This window comes from Tamandua tetradactyla, unplaced genomic scaffold (assembly GCF_023851605.1).
Source record: "Tamandua tetradactyla isolate mTamTet1 unplaced genomic scaffold, mTamTet1.pri scaffold_91_ctg1, whole genome shotgun sequence".
In the NCBI taxonomy this organism is placed as follows: domain Eukaryota; kingdom Metazoa; phylum Chordata; class Mammalia; order Pilosa; family Myrmecophagidae; genus Tamandua; species Tamandua tetradactyla.
In genome coordinates, this window is record NW_027518406.1 from 223,552 (window position 1) to 234,150 (window position 10,599).

Here is a 10,599-nt window from a genome sequence, read left to right on the forward strand (position 1 = left end):
CTCATAATTGGTAGAGGCAGGATTGGACCCGCTGCAGAGCTCGGGCTCTTACCAGCACACCTGCCTCCTGTGAATCAGGGACTGTGTCTTGTAAGTCCCTCAGGTACCCCCTGCCGGTCCCCAGAGAAGACGGTGTAGGTCTCACCCTGTTCCCACCCCGAGCCAGGCCGCTCACCATGGGCTTTTTGAACTCGTTGGGCTTGATGCAGCGCACGAGGAAGGGCTGGCAGGCTCCCAGTGTGCACATCAGCAGCCCCAGCGACCACTTGAGCTGGCTGCTGAGTGTGGGTGAGCGCTTCCTGGTCTCCGCGCCCTGGAGGGACGGACGACAGGGATGGGAGGGGACGCACCCACCACCCTCTCCGGTTCTCTAGTGGGAGGAAGGGTCAGTGGGGTCCGAGCCCGAGGGACAGCTGCTGGGAGCGTCCCTGCATTGGAGATTCTCCTGCGACCCGCCCGGCTTGGCCTGGGGCTGGGACCCAGAAGCACCCACTCGGGGAGCTTCCCAGGACCTCCAGAGGCACCACGCCCCCAGCCAGGAGGAAGTGAGCACGGCGGGCCGGGAGGAGCCCGGATCCGGCGGGAGGCTGGAGCTCTAGGCTCTGGTCCCCGCACGCTGGCCAACCCCGGGCGGGCACCGCCCCTCTCTGAGCCTCCATCTCCCCTCGCGTTATGGGCGAGTGGCTGGACTTGGTCACCTCAGGACACTGGGGTCATCCCTAGACACAGGGGTTAGACAAACCTAAGTTCAAATCCTGGCTCCACCGCTTCCTAGCTGTGAGCTCTGGGGCAGATCATTTAAACAGCATTGAGACTCAGTTTCCTAAATGAGAGTATTGCCCTTGAGCCACCTGGCAGGGCTGTGTCGGGGGTCAGAGGGGTGCAGGGCTCCGTGTGGGGAATCAGGGAAGGCCCTGGGGGGAGGGGTGCTGCCCGAGACCTCTCCTCCCACGGGCTTAGCAGCTCAGGGCCACTGCCGTCCTGGATAATCCTCAGAAAATGGGGTTCAAGCTGTGAGGCGCCGAGACCAGGGGTCTGTTCCCCAGCTGTGAGCTGGTGGGCTCTCTGAGACCCTGCTGAACGTATTGTGAAATGAGGTGAGGATGGGGTGCTGGGGGAGGACCTAACCAGCAAGCAAACAGGAAGAACCAATCTCAGACTGATAACAGAGAAACTAGACGCAGAAACCAGACTTGATTCCAAAGCATTTTGTCATTACTGATTTCCTGGTGATTTCCATTTGGGCCAAGATAATTAGTGAATTTGATTATTATTGCAAGATTTTATGTTTTTAAAGTCATGACTTTATCTGATACCTGGTGACACCAAAACTCATGGGAGTGGGGGAAGGACCCAGAGAGGTCTAACCCCTACTATATAGAGACAATATGCTGCCATGCTGTAATGAAATGTCAAGAAATAGCAAAATTTGCTATTCTAAAATTTGCAATAATTTTTCACTTTAGTTTTACTTGGAATATATTCCAGGATTTTGCTAAAGGAAGCTGAGGAAAGATGATGGTCAGATCTGTGGCCCCCAGAGCTGCCCCAAACTGATTCAGAGGCAACCCTGGGTAACCACCCACCCCCTCACTCCCCCCACCCCCCAGCTGGGAGGGGAAGCTGTCCAGGTTGGCATGAGAGCCCCTGTCATAAGCACACACAGTGCACACTCACACACACACATACACACAAGTACCCTTTGGTTTCAATCATCACACTAGAACTACTCCTTTCCATCTGTCTTCCCTGGTGGGCTGTGCGCTCCATGAGGACAGACAGGGTCTGCCTTGTTTACTGCTGTTGGCATGAGAGCCCCTGTCATAAGTACACACAGCACACACTCACTCACACACACACACACACTCACACACAACACAAGTACCCTTTGGTTTCAATCATCATGCTAGAACTACTCCTTTCCATCTGTCTTCCCTGGTGGGCTGTGCGCTCCATGAGGACAGACAGGGTCTGCCTTGTTTACTGCTGTGTCCCCGGGGCATGCACAGTAACAGTCAACACCTATTTACTGAACTGGAGGGTGTTTGAATTGGTTCCTACTGCCCACGGGCTCACAGAAATTGTTCACCTTCCAACGGCTCAGGCCAAAAATTTAGGAATCATCTTCAGCATCTTTCTCTCACTTCCAATATGTCAGCAACTCTTGTTGATTCCACTATAAAGCAGATCCAGAATCTGACCCCCTCTTCCCACTTCCTCTACTACTGCCCAGTCCAAGCCACCAAGATTGGATTATTCCTGTTTCTGTCCCCACCCTCCTGACTCCACACTGCCCTCCACCCCACTCTCATCACAGCTGGCAGAGTGAGCCTGTTAAAACATGACATCCAGTCACAACCTTCCCCTCACCCCAAACCCCCAGTATAGTTCCCCAGTTCAATCAGCATTAAAGCCAAGGTCCCGCAATGCTGTACAGGATCTGGTTCACCACCTGGACTTCTCCTAGCTCTCTCCACCACCTTGTGCACCTATTCCAGCCACTCAGCCTCCATACTCTCTCTAGAGAGCAGGTTAAGGGCTTAAAAAGTACCCCAGGGCCTTTACACTGTCCCCTCTCCCTGCAAAGCTCTCCTCCCACCTAGAATACACATGGCTGGCTTTCTCACTTCCTTCAGGTCATTGCTCAATTATCACTTTCTCAATAAGGTCTTTCTTGACCCCCCATCCCGAATTGTAAGGCCCTACCACCAGCATTCCTCCCTCCTTAATTTTTCCCATACCACAAATCACCATCTGACATACTATGTTTTCCTTATTTGCTTACTAATGATTTCATCTCCCACTTCTACTACAATGTAAGCTTCATGAGGGCAGAGATTTTTTTCTTTGTTCACTATTATGTCCCCAGGACCTAGGGCAGCCCCTGGTACATAATGAGCATTCAATAAACATGAATTGAATGAATGAATAAATGGAAGCAAATCTGTAATCCTACAATATGTGGGTTGGGGTGGTGGATCTCCTGGATGCTGCAGCTTCAGACTCTTGGGCCCCTCTCTCAGAGAGGCCCTCCTTTCACACCACCAGCAGGCTGGACCACAATGTTGGTGTGTGTTTGTGTGTCTCTGTGTGTATTTGTGTCTGTGTATGTTTGTGTGTCTATGTTTGTGTATGTGTGGAGGGCGGCAGGGTACTCAGGGCCCATCATTAGGTAGGAGGAGGGAGGCCCCATCCACAAGGTTCCCTGCTCCCGACATGCTCGGGTCCTGTTCAGCTGCCTGGAATTGCTTCAGAACTCAACAAGGCACTGGGACAGCGGGCATGCAGGAAGGAGGAGGGACTCAACATTAAACCACGTGTGTGTGTGTGTGTGTGTGTGTGTGTGTGTGTGTGTGTCAAGGGTGGAGGTGGGGGTTTCAGTATTAATCAAGGAGGAAATGGAGAGAAGAGGAAAGGGCATCAAAGAGGACAGTGGAGCTATGCTGTCACTGAGAGGCCCCCAGCACCCATCAATCTAAAGCACCTCGAGAGCCACAACGTGAGCTGAGGGTGCTGCTCCAGAGCCTCAGCAAGCCCAGGGGAGGCTGCCTCTAGTCCCGGCTCCCCCACCACAAGGCTGTGACTTAGGAGAGTCACATCCCCTCTCTGAACCCCAGTCCCTCATCTGCAGCAAGCAGAAAACACCACTGTCCGGCCCTGCTTCAACAAGTTGTGGGTGTAGCAATCCTTAGCAGGGTTTGGCCGAAAGGGCAGGACTAAGGCTTCCAAGACACTCAAGCATGGGGTAGATGAGAGACCCCCCAGAGGAGGTGGCAGATCTTGCTTTGAGTCCAGGCTCTGCCCCTGCTTCCCTGGGCAAGTCTTTCTAAGATTCAGTGTCCTCCTTTAAGAAAATGAGACACCTGTCACACACATAACTCAAAAATCAAAACCACTCTGTAAACCACGCCACACACAAATCACACTCAAAAGAAAAACAGAAGAAGAAGAAGAAAAAGCCCAGCCCTGCTCCCAGCCACAGCACCCCAGGGAGCAAAGTCACAGCCAGGCCCTCAGGGGCCTCTGAGGCATCTCCCACCATCCTCAGGCCTCGGGCTGGGCTCTTTTACTTTCACAGAGGCTGCTGACTGGCGGAGAGTGCCCGATGAATAACCACAGAGAAACTATGGCAGGAACCATAGTGCAGGGTGAGATGGGGAGAAGAGGGAGCAAGGAGAACGTGGTGGGTCAGAAATCCACCATGAAAAGAGGAAGGCTCCAGGGGAGCCACCTGGGGCCCCCGGAAGCTCTGTGACCCCTGGCGGTCCCAAGGGCAAGGGGCAGCGCAGGCACCTGGATGAGCACAGAGAGGGCGGGGACTCTGCCCTCTCCTACAGCCCATCCCTGCACCCTCTAGGAAGCCATGGGGAGAGGAGGAAAATATGAAATAAAAAGACATACCTCCCCACAGGAGAAAAGCCCACCAGACTACCACCCCAGGGACCAAGGAAAAGCAGAGGACTGGGAAATTCTCATACCAACTCTATGGGATCTGGGGTTTGTGCAAACATGCCCTCTGTGCCATTTCTCTGAATCCCCATCCCATGTCTCCTGAGGCTGGATGTATTCCCTACACCCCTGCTCCCAGGTAACTGCTGGAGTCCAGGGAGTAGACTCCCATGCTAAACTGAGTCTTGATTAGGCTCTGCACTGTGACCCCTCACAGGGCCCCCTCTCTGGGCCTCACACCCCCACCCCCACCCCAATCAGTACAAGAGGCCTTGAAGGCCCCTCTGGGCCCCTCCCAGAGTTGTATGTTGGGAGGAGCTCAGCTGAAGTTGCTGGATAAGGGTGGGGCCTAGACAGAGGTCTGGCTTCCGGGGACCCTTCCTGCCCAGTGGGAAACCCCACCCCAGCATTACCATGGCCACATCTGCCTGGAAGATCTGCTTGATGAACTCGTTCCTGGAGGAGTGGACCAGCTGGATGATGTCCCCATAGAAAGTGTCCCGATTCTTCTCCAGAAGCCTGGGTGGGGCAGGGACAGAGAGGTCACACTTTGCCCACTCTTCAGCCTCCACCTGCCAACACTCAGCCCCTTCCCAAATCTGCAACGTCCTAGCCAGAAGCTCCTTCAACTGCATGCATTTCACAAGGCTGACACTGAGGCCTGGAGAGGACAGTAGCTCCCCCAAGATCAAGGAGAGAGTGATTGGTGGAGCTGGAAACTGGAGGCCCGACTCCACCTAGGTGGCCTCCCTTCAAGAAAGGCAGGAGTTCTTGGTCGCTGGGAGGGAACAGTGTTAACTTCCTGCCTGAACCACCCCAATGCCTGAAATGCCATCATCAATGAAAGGTCTTCTGAACTAGGGTATCAAAAGCCCTTGTTAAATGAAACGGGAGTCACCTGGGAGGGAACACATGTTGATCTGCAACCAGCTAAAGGTAAAGGAATTAATTTAAAATATCTTGTACCTGAGCAATACACTATGCTTTACAAAATACCCTCACAGAATGGATGCTCAGAAAACCCACTCGATACATGAGATGGGCAGGGATTATCTTCCCCATTCCACAAGGGAGAAAGCAGCTGAGTTGCCGCAGCAAACTGGGGCAGAGATAAGACTCAAACACAGGACTACTGGCCCAAGCCCAGGGAGACTCCCTTCTACCACGCAGACCCCAGATGAGGCTGCCATTATCAGAAACCATGGGGTAAGGATGTACTCTATCAGTTAACAGGAGGGCCCAGGGGATGGGGTGCCCAAGGGCTGGGCTGGCTGAGGTCCTGGTACACTGCAGAGAAGCAGCACCCCCTTCCCCACTCAGGGCTAAGCTGCCCACCTGGTGTCTGAGGAAGGGAGGAAGTTCAGGGTTAATGGAAGGGTGGGTTGTGAAAATGGGATGGAAGTATGTGGCCCTAGTTAAAGCTCCATGACAGACTCACTCTGTAACCCTGGGCTGGTCATTTCCCCTCTCTGGAGCCAGTTTCCTCATCTGTTGAATGGGAATGATAATAGCTATAAATTCTTGCTTCTCTTCAGATCTCCTACTGTCACCCATTTCACAAATGAAAGGCTGGATTAACGCAGTGCTTCACAAACCAGAAAATGCTGGTAGACTTGTTTAAAGTAGCTCAAACTGTTTAGTGACATCAGGCAAGTTGCTTCCCTCTCCAGGCCTCACTTTCCAAATCTGAATAGATGACCCTTGTGTTCCCTCCACATCTGCCAGTTTTTTTTACATGGGCAGCACTGGGAATCAAACCTTGGTCTCTGGCATGGCAGGCGAGAACTCTGCCACTGAGCCACATTTGCACCACCCTGTGATGTTATAACTCAGCATAGAATCTACTCAATTCTTATCTCTGGTTCCTTTGCAATGGTATGAGGCTTGGCACATAATAGATGCCCAGCAAATGTTTGTTGAATTAAACCCAAAATCACAATCCTCTATTACCCCAAACAATAGACTGATTCTTTTGCTCAACAGTCCTTCAAACTTAATGTCTGCTCCTTCTTTCTGACAGCAGGGCTGACCTCACAGTTTAAGGAGGAATGACCACAACAGCCTGCAGATTTCATAAATGCATCATGTCTCATGACTCACTGATACATTCTGACACCCTCTGGACAAACTCAACAAGAAGGTATGGAACTGATGTCCCTTTGCTTGTTTGTTTTCAGTCTCATTTTGACTCTAGGCAGGACCTTTTGGGGCTGAATGGCATGAGCTCAATATAGGCATTCCCCACAACAGATACCTTTTTGATGCTAGGGAGAGAGAGGGGTTGACAAGTACAGGCTGCAGTTTTGGGGTAGCCCTCATAAGACTTCTAAATGGGGAAACCCTGACTGTGTTCTGACCCCTCTTCTTAACTTATAGCTTTGAAATGAGCCCAGCTGCATGCCCCCTGGAGAAACAAGATGGATTGAATGTTCACACTCAGTCCTGTGACTGCAGGAGCTTTGGTGGGTAAATGGATGGCTCTGGCTTTGTATGTAGTAGGCATGTCATGTAAGGTCTCCCCTTTTCCAAGCCTTGGATTCCCCATATGTACAAAAACATTGAGCCCAATGTTTGCTAAAGCCCATACTCTCTCTGGCATTCCAGGACTCTGGTGTCTTCTCTTGGCCTGGAGAAGGGAAAGATAGAGGACACAGGCAAAGAAGGACGGACAGCCCAGGACAGTCACTTGTACCTTGGGTATCATAGTAGACAATGCCTGCAAAGTGGTTGATCCCAAACTGGGTCTCATGGTTGTTCTTGGGAGGGATGTAGTTTGCATTGAGCTTGTGCTGGGAGTTCAGCTTATGCAACATGGTGGTGTCTGTGCCCTGTGGGAACCGGGGGGCAGCTGCCGAGCCCACCCCTTCCCCCACCACTTTACCTGTCCCGTGTCTTTGCATCCTCCTCTTCTAATTTTGTCAACACTTCCCTCCCCTTTACTTAAACTCTGCAGGAGCTTTTTGGGCCTCCATTTCTCCATCTGTTAAGTGGGTGAATTGGAACTAGATAACCTTGAGAGTTCTGTTTAGAAAATCTATTTCCCATTGTTAGATTCATGGCAGCAATCCCACCCCATCTACCACTGTCTCCAAGACCATTTTTTGGCACCATTTCTGGGCCAGCTGCATGCTTGGATATGCATTGTTTGGCCCAGAACCCAGTGAACTGTAAGGGATTCCTAAATGCAGAGGAATGCTTTTGAACTCACCCCAGAACAACCCTGAACCACTCTGCGGATGTGGGCAGCTGAGGCTCAGACTGGGGAGAGGGCCCGCCCATGCCCCGGCCAGCAGGTAGCAGCCACAGGATGCCAGCCTGCTGTGGGCCCACCTTGGGGAACTTGCTCTCCTCGTCGATGAGGGAGATGATGTTCATGGGCCTGTTGGCAATCCTGTCCAGGGCATCCTGGTTGTTGGTTAACTCAATGTGCAGCCAATCAATGTTCTCCAGATCATACTCCTCCTGCTCCAGCTTGAACACATGCCACACAAAGAACTGCTGCAGGTGCCCATTGGTGAAGTTGATGTGCAGCTGCTTGAAAGTGCAGGGGCACAGGGTTAGGGAGGGATGGTCAGGCCCAGCTCTGCCCCACATGCAGCGTGACCTTGGGCAAGTCACTCCCATCATCAGGCTTTAAGCTCTGAAGTGGGGCAGGACTGCAGAGCACAGCCTCCTCAATGCACAGGAGAGAGCACTGAGGCGAAGAGAGGACAAAGGACTTGCCCAAGGTCAGCAGTGAGTCAGGAGGAGGGTTCAGAATAAAAACCCAGGGCTCAGGACTCAGGTCTCCCTGTTTACCCTGCATGACCAGGCCTGAGCAGAGGGCTGGGGGGCTGGTAGACAGGCACTCCTGGGAGTGCACCCAGGAGAAGACCCAGGACAGTGGGAAGGCAGACCATAAAGAAATATCAAAAACATCAGCAGGTATGTGTGAGTGTGCGCGCTCCGAGTGTGTATTTGTGTATCGGCGGTCCCGCAGGTCCCGGATGTTGCGGACAGTATGAGGCGAGCGCAGGGGGACAGGAACCAGCAGCTGTCGCCGCCGCTCTCAGGTCTCTTCATGTCATCACGTCTTCATGTGGTTTATTCACTTCAAAAGAATTGTGATTGGGAAGTAACCTTTGGATCTAGGTTTACTCCTGCTTTAACTTATGTGAAGTATTTCATCAAAAGTATAACCTCTGTGTCCTGGGGGAAGAGAGAATAGAGATCTTTGCCCCCCCGACTTTGGAAATCTCGTTTAACCTTCAAACTGGCGATGTCAAGGGTTCCAAGTCCTTCACCCCCGGCAGGAATGTCGAGTGGCCCTGTAGCTGAGAGTTGGCGCTACACACAGATCAAGGTAGCAAAATTCTCCTACATGTGGACCATCAATAACTTTAGCTTTTGCCGGGAGGAAATGGGTGAAGTCATTAAAAGTTCAACCTTTTCATCAGGAGCCAATGATAAATTGAAATGGTGTTTGCGAGTGAACCCAAAAGGACTAGATGAAGAAAGCAAAGATTATCTGTCACTTTACCTCTTACTGGTCAGCTGTCCAAAGAGTGAAGTTCGGGCGAAATTCAAATTCTCCATCCTGAATGCCAAGGGAGAGGAAACCAAAGCTATGGAGAGTCAACGGGCCTACAGGTTTGTGCAAGGCAAGGACTGGGGATTCAAAAAATTCATCCGTAGAGATTTTCTCCTGGATGAGGCCAATGGGCTTCTCCCTGATGACAAGCTTACCCTATTCTGTGAGGTGAGTGTGGTACAGGATTCTGTCAACATTTCTGGCCAGAATACTATGAATATGGTGAAAGTTCCTGAATGCCGGTTGGCAGATGAGTTAGGAGGACTATGGGAGAATTTCTGATTCACGGATTGCTGTTTGTGTGTTGCTGGCCAAGAATTCCAGGCTCACAAAGCTATCTTAGCAGCTCATTCTCCAGTTTTTAGTGCCATGTTTGAACATGAAATGGAGGAGAACAAAAAGAATCGGGTTGAAATCAATGATGTGGAGCCTGAAGTTTTTAAGGAAATGATGTGCTTCATTTACACTGGAAAGGCTCCAAACCTTGACAAAATGGCTGATGATTTGCTGGCAGCTGCTGATAAGTATGCCCTGGAACGTTTAAAGGTCATGTGTGAGGATGCCCTCTGCAGTAACCTCTCTGTGGAGAACGCCACAGAAATTCTCATCCTAGCTGACCTCCACAGTGCAGACCAGTTGAAAACTCAGGCAGTGGATTTCATCAACTATCATGCTTCCGATGTCTTGGAGACCTCCAGGTGGAAGTCAATGGTGGTGTCACATCCCCACTTGGTGGCTGAAGCATACCGCTCTTTGGCTTCAGCACAGTGCCTTTTTCTAGGGCCCCCACGAAAACGCCTGAAGCAGTCCTAAGATCCTACTTGTTGTAAGACTTGTTTATTTTCCAGAAGCAGCAGCCACTGTTGCTACCACTGACCACCAGGTAGACAGCGCAATCTGTGGAGCTTTTACTCTGTTGTGGGGGAGAAAAGACTGCATCATGCACCAGACTTTTAAAACAGCACTAAGTAACTTGGGGAATGGGGGGAGGGGTGGGCCCAGGACTCGGGGCTGTTCAACTTAATGAAAACCCTGTTGCTGCGTCACTGTGTTCCCTTTGGCCTGACTGAGTTCGATACTGAGGGGATTCAGTTTAGGCGCTGGCCCTGAGGACATCTCAGCGGTGGTACTTTGGAGAAACCTGTCTGCATCTGCCTAAGCAGAACTAATCGTCAGGTGCCTGGAGCAAAAAGGGAAAAAAAAAAAGGACAGTTTTAAGAGAAGGGAAAAGCAAAGGAAAGAAGAAAGAATTTTTGCAGAATTTCTAAAAAATCAGTTTGTGGAGAATTTCAAGTAATATTTATGTTGAGGGAAACAAATTTTAGTCTTTCCAACTGTGCTAAAACTTGGCTATTTATGAAAACTCACCACCATACGACTACCAGAAGAGCTCTCTTGTTGTTAGCACTTATTGTTTGCAAGAACAGAATGCATCTTTTTATCCTTTTATGAAAAAATGACAAATGAAGATAAAAGAGGAAAGGAGATTAGTTGATCTAGAAGGTGAATATTCTGATGTGGTGGCTTTTGCAAAAATCTTAATTGGTTTTGAAAACTGGAAAAAAAATCATTCATCCAGA

At 50.8% G+C, this 10,599-nt stretch overlaps 1 pseudogene; it reads left to right on the plus strand.

The window, feature by feature from the left end:
- The first annotated feature begins 8,707 nt into the window (after nucleotides 1-8,707).
- On the plus strand, nucleotides 8,708-9,950 carry LOC143673298 (speckle-type POZ protein pseudogene; annotated as a pseudogene).
- Nucleotides 9,951-10,599: the final 649 nt, after the last annotated feature.